Below are 10,447 nucleotides of genomic sequence, written 5' to 3' on the forward strand. Positions count from 1 at the left end.
CATTATGGTGACTCTGCACCTTCGATTAGAACAGTTTATAAGTGGTTTCAAAATTTGTGGAGTGGCCATAGGGGCACAAGTGATGCTGAACGTTCTGGACGCCCTGTAGAGGTTACGACTCCAGATATCATTGATAAAATCCATGATATGGTGATGGATGACAGAAGAGTTAAGGTGCATGAGATTGCTAGTGCTATGGGCATCTCGAATGAACGGATACATAATATTTTGCTTAAACATTTGGACATGAGAAAGCTATCCGCAAGATGGGTTCCGCGATTACTCACGCTTGGCCAAAAACGAAATCGTGTGAAATGTTGCAAGGATGGTTTGCAGCTGTTCAGGAAGAATCAGCAGGAATTTAAGCGTCATTTAGTCACTGTGGATGTAACATGGATACACTACTATACTCCTGAGACCAAACACCAATCTAAACAATGGGTTACCAAGGGAGAATCTGCACCAAAAAAAGGCGAAGACCATTCCTTCAGCCGGAAAGGTTATGGCGACTGACTTTTGGATTTCGAAATGGATAATCCTCATCGACTATTTGGAAAAGAGTACAACTATTACAGGTGCATATTATTCATCGTTATTAGGCCGTTTGAAAACCGAGCTGCAAGAAAAACGCCGGCGACTGGACCGCAAAAAAGTCCTGTTCCATCACGACAATGCACCAGCACAAACCTCAGAAGCTGTGGTCGCAACATTATTGGAAACAGGATTCCAACTCTTTTCACATGCCCCCTATTCTCGAGACTTGGCTCCCTTGGACTACTATTTGTTCCCCAATATGAAGAAATGGCTGGCAGGACAAAGATTTTATTCAAATGATGAGGTGACTGCAGCAACTAACAGCTATTTTGCAGACTCGGACAATTGCTATTATACGGAAGGGATAAACCAATTAGAACAGCGTTGGACGAAGTGTATAAGTCTAAAAGGAGACTATGTCGAAAAATAAAAAAGGTTTACCCCAAACACGTAAGTAGTTTTTATTTTTGCACGGACTTTTCAAACGTCCCTCATATATCCTAGTGTCTGAAACAAACAGAAGTGGTTCTAGCAGACGTTTTCAGTCGGATTTTTCTATTAGGCCAAATATAACAGAACAGAGCCAATTTGAAACAAGATACAGCAAATAACCGAAAATTGTCACGAAGGTATAAAAAAACAGATGAAAGCTTTGTATATAAAGGGTTTACAATCAGTGTGACATATGGAAGTCGCCAAGTCTTATTCAGGTAAACACATTAGCCACTTTTTCCAATGAGTAGTGCGGTCGCTTTTTCCGATTGCCTGCCATGTCGGCATTAGTGATTCACAGACGAAACTAGAAAACTAAACTCCACCCGAACAGGCCCTGAAAGCCCAACAGTAGCGACCGGCCGCCGTGTCATCCTCAACTGCAGGCGTTACTGGATGCGAATATGGAGAGACATGTTGTGAGCACGTCACACTCCCAGCCGAAGGACATTTTACGAGACCGGAACAGCTACTTCTGAATCAATTAGCTCCTCAGTTTGTCTCACAACAGCTGGGTGCACTCTGCTTGCCAACAGCGCTCGGCAGACTGGATGGTCACTCATCCAAGTTCTGGCCCAGCCCGACAGAGCTTAACTTTGGTGATCTGATGGGAACCAGTGTTACCACTGCGGCAATGCCGTTGGCCACAGATGAGACAAACAAACCTAGAGAAACAATTTGGAACTATATTTGTAGGTCAAAAGACGTTGTAGAAACTTGATATTGTAAGAAAGTATTACTGTGCGTATAAGTGAGGTTATGAGACCGGGATCTTAGCATTAAATCGTAAAAATTTCAACCATTTGCTTTGCATAGCTGTCTTGGAATCCACGATTCGGGTTTGGTACCAAAAACTCATGTTTTCAACAATTTTTCGGCGCTTTTTTCGCTTTTAGAGGTGAAGGAAGTGTTTCCTCAGGAATTTCTAAATTTACGAAAATGAATCATTAAATTCACTCACGTGTATGCTCTTCAGTTTAAATTTCTCTCACTTCCTCGTGCGTAATAAAGAATATCATCTCTTGAAAGTACCAGTTTGTGTGGGCTTCATGACATTACTATCAGTTTACTAAAACTAAACCTACAGACATATATCGCAGCCCACGATATTGTGCGTGCAGAGGGAGTCTTGTACCTCTGCTAGTCATTCCCATTCCTGTTCCACCCGAAAATGGAGCGACGGAAAAACATTTGTCTATACGCTTCCACATGAGCCCTTATTTCTCTGATCTTCACAGTCCTTACGCAAGGTGTATTTTGGTAGCTCTAGGATCATCCTGTAGTGTACCATGACCTTGTCAACAGTGTTTCACGAAAAGATCCTCTTCTCTTTTCCAGGGATTCCCTTTTTAGTGATTGAAGCATTTCTGTAAGATCCACATGTCAATCGAACCTTCTTCTTATGTTGGGAATTGAATTCGTCGAGACATTTATATCTCTTTGTAAGACATAACATATTGCGAACTCTTTGTTATATGTACGTGTTGTGTACATAGTTCCGCGTAGTCAGCGCGTTCACAGTTTTCCCAATAGAGCGCACCCTGTTAAGCACAACAGCGCAGGCGCAGCGCTCGACGTCTCCGCACTACTATATGGCGCTGTCTTAGAGACGGACCAAATTCTGCTTCCGCCGATCCGCGTATTAATATGTAACGCAGCCAATGAGATTGCTGCTAACGTAGAACCTTTTCTCCTCGCGGATCACACTCGCGCAGTGATACCTGAACGCTCGAGGCATTATAACGAGTGTACAGACCTCCGATCAGTCAATCAGCATTTGTCTGCACCAGTCTGTACAAGTCTGCATCAGTCTGCATTAGTCTATAATCAAGTTTCAGTCGGCGCCTAATAAGATTACCATATTCCTGTACATAGCCATGAAGATAAATGAATAGACACTTTGTCAAGTACCAGAGATTTGTGAGAATGCCGGCCGCAGTGGCCGTGCGGTTAAAGGCGCTGCAGTCTGGAACCGCAAGACCGCTACGGTCGCAGGTTCGAATCCTGCCTCGGGCATGGATGTTTGTGATGTCCTTAGGTTAGTTAGGTTTAACTAGTTTTAAGTTCTAGGGGACTAATGACCTCAGAAGTTGAGTCCCATAGTGCTCAGAGCCATTTGAACCATTTTGTGAGAATAAGATTAACGTACCAAGACCAAAGGAACTTCAGATTGTCAGTTGTAAACAGCATCCAGAATCAAGTTACGTAATGTCTATATTTTTTATTATTTTAATAAATGTGTGTGAAAATTAATCAAGTTCTGTTTAAAGTTGGTCACCGTCAATCTGCTACTCTAAGCGTGCAAGTGGCATTTCTATCGTCTGACCTAACGGCAGAAGATAAACACGCCACGATAAGACCACGAGACGTATTGCTGACACTCGCCTACTTCATTAGAGCGACAAGTCAAATAATCTGATGGTGTGTGTACCGAAGGTCTTAACAGTACGCACACCACAGTACGACTGTGACTTGCTACAAATCGCTGTTTACTAGTGTGATTCACGACATAAGAAAAATGGTGCCGAAACCCGGGAGATTTCCACGATTGCTGCTGTGACAACACGATTTGTAACAAGCATACTTCACGCGGTAATACCACGAGGAGCTCATTGCAGCGATTTGTCACGCGACGCAATAAACTCCCCGATGACAACCGCCTACATACACTGCTAAGTGCAACTGAATTATCACGCCACATATTTTGTTGTGCCATTTGTAAAGGCAACTGATTACATTATTGCCCCCTCTATACTGCTACTGTAGCTGTTCTATTGGCGCTTTAAAGGATTATCAGATCTTGCGCTACGCCTGTAGATCTTTTATGACTCGTGATTCCATCTGTTAGTTGTTTACCAAACAACACACTATATTGATCCGCTTACATGATTGCAATCACTTCACGATGTCTGATACGGAAATCGCCGATGTCAACCATTAGTTACAACGCTTGAAAAGAGTACGGCCGAGAGCAAAAGCTAATATTACATGTTTTTTGAACGAAGTACACAACTTTAATGACACAACTACCATTGAAAGATGTTCCAGAGATCGAGTGGAGGAGCTATTGTATACACTAACAGATCTTGATGACAAAATACGTAATCTTCTTGATGACGCTTATGATGTGTTAAATGTGATGAATACATAGACGCAGCCAAGCGCTCTGTTGAACGTACGTCACGGGAAACAGAGGGGAAACTTACGAATTCCATGGCTCACGCTGCCATCAGTGATAAATATCATGATACGACAGTCACTTCAGTTGTTACACCGCCTAATATGAGACTGCCCAATACAAAATTTGAGACGTATTCTGGAAATGTTCAGAACTGATCTCGTTTTTAGGAAAATAAAAATATAAAATTTAAGTTGGTTGGTTGATGGGAATAGGGGGAGGAGGGTGGGCGGAGGTCCAAACAGCGAGGTCATCGGTCCTATCGTGTTAGGGAAGGACGGGGAAGGAAATTGGCCGTGGCATTGCAAAGGAACTATCCCGGAATTTGCCCGAAGCGATTTAGGGAAATCACGGGAAACCTAAATCAGCACAGCCGGACGGATGTTTGAACCGTCGTCGTCCCGAATGCGAGTGGGTGTGCTAATTACTGCGCCACCTCGCTCGGTCGGAAATTAAGTAAGACGTCTGAAAATCAGTAACGTTTTGCTTAAAAATAACATAACAATGTCTCCTGCCAAATTTTCTGACAACAACGTCAGTGAGTTTTAGAATAATTTTGATCACTTATCGACAGGCAACGGCATTGATTAGGGCAAAAAATATGCAATGGCCACTTTTCCTGCCCTGGCCACATTACCTCCCCTCCACCTACTCCGACCAGAACTTCTTGCTATTTGACGTTTGTTCACATGTTGCTACAAAGTGTGTAGTCAGTCATGTGGTGACGCCTAAGCAGTGTAAATCAGGGGGCCTCCTTCCAAAGTTACTTCCTAATTCACTCTCAATTTTTTTCAACAAATAATTCGAGTAAGCAGACTGTACAGTGCAAAAGCAGCTCGAGAATATTAATATATATTTTTCGCACAAATAAACTGCAAGTACTACTAAACGATGTTAAATGCTATTGTTAAATAAAATTAAGCAATTGTTTTAAACATTTCTTGTGATTATCAAGAGCAGCTGTATATTTTTGGGAGTGCACGCAGCTGTCTGTATTTATTTTATTATTAGAAACACTTTCGTTTATCAACCATCTTCACGGTATAAAAAGTGGTCATGAGAGAGCAGGGCTCGCTCGCTGTGGGTTCCGTACAAACTTAATTACGTATACAGGCAGTTCATCCACTCCGCGAGTCGAGAATCTCGAAGATTTTTTCTGTTATCGACATTGATACTCGCAAGATATCAGTCTGAGGGATTCCTAGACTTTCGAGAATGTTTTAATTTCAAGTTTGAATTCGGATACCAAATGAAAAAAAGAAATATTTTCTTCGTGTGTTGTAAGTACAAATTAACAATTTTCTGATTTCTTTTCCTTTACTTGTACTCTGAAACATTGCTTCTCGCCAGATTTCATTATCCTATGTCAATGGGAAGTAGCCTGTGTGTTTTAATGAGTGAGTTTGCGAGTATGAAAATATGTGACATTAATGGGCGTATCTTAACTTTTAACACCACCAAAGGACCATAGGCCTCATAATGTGACGCAAATTTCGACTTGATACGGCTATCCGTTTCTGAGGAAACGGCGTCTTGTACAAACAACGAATCCGAGAATTGCTAAAACCGACACAAAATGAGAAAGTGTATACCAATTACAACCAGACAGCCGATTACCCTTCGGTTTTTGGTGATACGTACAGAAGTTTACTGTATCTTTTTAAAGCTCACTGTTCATCATAAGCCTCATGGTATCAAATGTATGTCATGATTTGGTAGAAGGACTGAAAGATTTCATGATTGAAAGTTTGAAATAAGAGTACAATTCTTATTTTTATTTTATTTTTGTTCGATAGCACACGTCACTTTTTACACGAGCAATTCCTGCTTCAGGTATGTCTCGAGACAGAACGAAACTCTTGGCATCAAATGAAAACCTTTGGGGTGAAGAGCCACCAGCACTTCCACTCTTCCTAAGCGACTTTTTTGCCTCGCATTTGGCACTGGTTCGAAGATTTCGGAATTTTTTGTACCGATATGCTTCATCAAGCGTGATTACGAATGTTCTTTTCATATCGCGAACTTTGTATATATTACTTGCAATACCCCACGCTGTGGTCGTAGATGGATCGCATTTATAAAATTCATAGTTCCCTTGTTTTTCCACTTCTCCGTTGTTGATAAAACTTACGACAGCCAAAAATTACAAGACTGCTGCTGTATGCAGGTTTGCGAACTTTTGGACAAAAGCGAAACGATATTGTTTTCGCTTAGACAAGAGTGACGGAAGCGCTGTCGGTGAGAGAAGTGGGAAACAAAGGTGAAAGCGAGAGGCAGCATTTGTAGACTAGGTCAGAAATAGATATTGCCCTGCAATAAGAAATATTCTCCACCCTTGATTAACCTGAGCGGCAGCCCCTCGGCAATATGTTGGCAATTCCCTACAACAGCAGCGATGTTGTCCAACCATACACAAAATAGTCATCTATTGCGGCAACGTTGAAGACAGCGCCATTGCGGCCAAATAAAATATGGCCCAGTCACACGCCCCTTTATACGAAACCGACGTTTCGATCCCTCTGCTGGGATCCTCTTCTGGATCTTGCGGAATTCACGGTTAGCTGAACACGTCTATTATTGGGAGAGCTAAATATACGTGTTGGCTTAGAGGCTCTGTGATTGGTTTATTACCAAGAAAAAGAACATGGCTTATCAGAGGAGTGGCGGAGAAAAAAATTGTTACTGCATTTCTACCTAACTTAGCAATTGCTTCTTCCCTGACACGACTGAGCCACTACTGTGAAAGGTGGCTTCATATCGTTAATCTTCACTGCCGCTTAAGTTTGTGGTAAATTAACACAGGTAAATAGTAATTTAATTTAATTACTGGAAATTAGTCACGAAAATAGTGGATTTTTATCTAATGCTGACACATCTCAGTAATGACAGGAAACAATTAGGAGCAGCTCGATGAACAGAAGAGTCATTATGGCCTCAGGCCTGCAGAATCTAAGCTGATAACGTAACTGAAACATGATCTTCTCGCTTCTATTTAAGGAGTCCCCTAGGATAGTCATCCAATTTACTGTTATGTGCTGATGCTCCTTACCCCTATTTTCTTCAAATGCACTTCACGGACGGATTATTGTCTTTACGTGAGAAGCCATAGGCAATATGCGTTATCGATATGCCTAACGAGTGCTGCGTCAGAATCACAGAAAGACCGTCTAAAGTCACGATTGCTCTAGAATCTCTCAGCATCTTACGACACCATCTAATGCCCTTCTCTATTCTAAAAATCAACAGCAATCGGCCACTAACAAACGTGATGGCTAAACTACTTCGTTGTAACAGCTATCAGATCGATTTGTAACATCAGAAATAATGATCATTTTCTAAAGCCTGTTGTTACATTTATATAATTTTATTTCTGTTGTGCTTTTCAGTTCAAACACAGGTTTAATGCAACCCTCTACGTAAATATAACCTGTACGAGCCTCTTGATCCACGCATAACTACTGCAATCACTATCAGTGTGAAAATGTTTACTGTGTCCAAACCTTCGCCATCCTCTGAAGTTCCTCCCCCCCCCCCTACCCCCACGCACACCCTTCCATTACCAAACTGCCGACTCCGATAGGTCCTATCGTTAGGTCAAGTTGTGCCATAAATTTATTTTCTCCCCTCGTCAATTCTTTTTGACCTACCCATCTATAACACTACGTTTCAGAGGCTTGTATTCTTTTCTTGTAGTACACTATCGCCCAAGTGTACAGTCCAGACAAATACCTTCAGAAATGACTTCTTAACACTTGAATTTATATTCGATATTCACAAATACCTCCTTTTCAGAAATGTGTTTCTCTCTTTTGCAGTTCTGTAGTTTATATCGTCTCTACGTTGTCCATCATCAGTTTTTTGCTGCCCGTATAACAAAAATCGTAGACTAAGTTTCGTTTTTCATTCCCTAATCTAATCCCCTCATCGTTACCTGATTTAATTCGACTTCATTCCATTACCCTTATTTTACCTTTGATAATGTTTATCTTATAATCTCTTTTCAAGATACTATCCATTTCATTCAACAGCTCTTCCAAGTCCTTGGCATCTATAGCAACATATGTCTTTCTCAAACCCCCAGACAATTTATTTCTTCTCCCTGAACTTCAATCGCTTTCTGTATTTGTTCTGAGTTTCTTTTACTGCTTGCTTAATGTATAGATTTAATAACACCGGTGTAGGCTACAACCCTGTCTCACTTCTTCTCAACTACTGCTTCCCTTTATTGCCGTTCGACTATCACAACTGCAATCTCGTTTTTATACAAGTTGCACATAAGTTTCCGTTCCTGTGTTTAGCTCCTGCTATCTTCAGAATTTCAAATAGTGTAGTCCGCTCAATTTGGTCGAAAGATTTCTCTAAAGCTAAAAATGTTATAAACGTATGTTTGCCCTCCTCTGACTTTCCTTCCAAGATACGTCATACAGTCAGTATCGCCTCGCGTGTTCCTACATTTCTATGGAACCGCAACTAATCTTCCCTGAGGTCGGTTTGTACCTGTTTTCCCATTTTTTTGTAAATAGTTCTTGTCAGTATTTTGCAACTATCAAATTTTTTCACCGACAGTCTTTTAATATTCACACCTGTGAACACCTTCTTACTTTGGTATTGGAATTATTACATTCCTCTTGATGTCTGAGGGCATTTTACCTGTCTCATATACCTTGAACACTAGTTGGAACAGTTTTGTCGCGACTGGCTATCCCAAGGACCTCAGTAATTCAGAAGGGATGTGTTCTATTCCAGAGACCTTGCTTCAACTTTAAGTGTTTCAGAGCGTAATCAAATTCTTCTCGCAGTATCGTATCTCCCATCTCACTTCCACTTGCTTTCTCTTTTCTTTCAATAATATCGTCTTCAAGTTAGTTTCGTTATATAGACCGTTCAGGTAATCCTTCCTCCCCCCCCCCCCCCCCACCCATGACCCATGGACGTTGTCGTTAGTGCGGAGGCTTGTGCGCCTCAGAGATGCAGATAGCTGTACCGTAGTTGCAGCCACAACGGAGGGGTATTAATTGAGAGGCCAGACAAACGTGTGGTTCCTCAAGAGGGTCAGTAGCGTTTCCAGTAGTTGCTGGGGCAACGGTCTGGATGGTTGATCTGGCCTTGTAACACCAACAAAAAAAGCCTTCCTGTTCTGGTACTGCGAATGGTTGAAAGCAAGGGGAAATTACAGCCGTAACTTTTCCCGAGGGCCTGCAGCTCTACTGTATAGTTAAATAATGATGACTTCCTCTTGGATAAAGTATACCGGAGGTAAAACAGTCCCCCATTTGGATGTGCGGGAGTGGACTACTCAGGAGGAAGTCGTTATCAGGAGAAACAAAACTGGCATTCTACGGATCGGAGCGTGAAATGTCAGATCACTTAATCGGCCGGGTAGGATAGAAAATTTAAAAAGAGGAATGGACAGGTTAAAGTTAAATATAGTGGGAATTAGAGAAGTTCGATGGCAGGAGGAACAAGGCTACTGGTCGAGTGAATACAGGGTTATAAATAAATCAGATAGGGGTAATGCAAAAATAGGTTTAATAATGACTAAGAAAATAGGAACGCGGATAAGCTACTATACACCGAGCGAGGTGGTGCAGTGGTTAGCACACTGGACTCGCATTCGGGAGGACGACGGTTCAATCCCGCGCCCGGTCATCCTGATTTAGGTTTTCCGTGATTTTCCTAAATCGCTCAAGGCAAATGCCGGGATGGAACCTTTGAAAGGGCACGGCCGACTTCCTTCCCTAATCCAACGAGACCGATGACCTCGCTGTTTGGTCTCCTCACCCAAATAACCCCAACCCCCAAGCTACTATTAACAGCATAGCGAACGCATTATTGTGGCCAAGATAGACTCGAAGCCCACGCTTACTACAGTAGTACAAATTTATATGCCAACTAGCTCAACAGATGACGAATAAATTGATGAAGTGTGTGATGAGATAAAAGAAGTTATTCAGATAGTGAAGGGAGACGAAAATTTAATAGTCACGGGTGACTGGAATTCGATGGTAGGAAAAGGGAGAGAAGGAAATGTAGTAGGTGAATTTGGATTGGGGGTAAGAAATGAAAGAGGATGCCACCTGGTAGAATTTTGCACAGAGCATAACTTAACCATAGCTAATACTTGGTTCAAGAATCATGAAAGAAGGTTGTACACGTGGAAGACGCCTGGAGATACTAAAAGATATCAGATACATTATATAACGGTAAGACAGAGATTTAGGAACCAGGTTTTAAATTGTAAGT

The 10,447-nt window shown here is 41.8% G+C and overlaps 1 pseudogene; it reads right to left on the reverse strand.

Annotated features, from left to right (window-relative positions):
- Positions 1-1,553: 1,553 nt before the first annotated feature.
- Positions 1,554-1,671, reverse strand: LOC124803805 (annotated as a pseudogene).
- Between the last annotated feature and the right edge of the window lie 8,776 nt (positions 1,672-10,447).

The sequence above is a fragment of the Schistocerca piceifrons genome, chromosome 6 (genome assembly GCF_021461385.2).
Source record: "Schistocerca piceifrons isolate TAMUIC-IGC-003096 chromosome 6, iqSchPice1.1, whole genome shotgun sequence".
NCBI classification, from domain to species: domain Eukaryota; kingdom Metazoa; phylum Arthropoda; class Insecta; order Orthoptera; family Acrididae; genus Schistocerca; species Schistocerca piceifrons.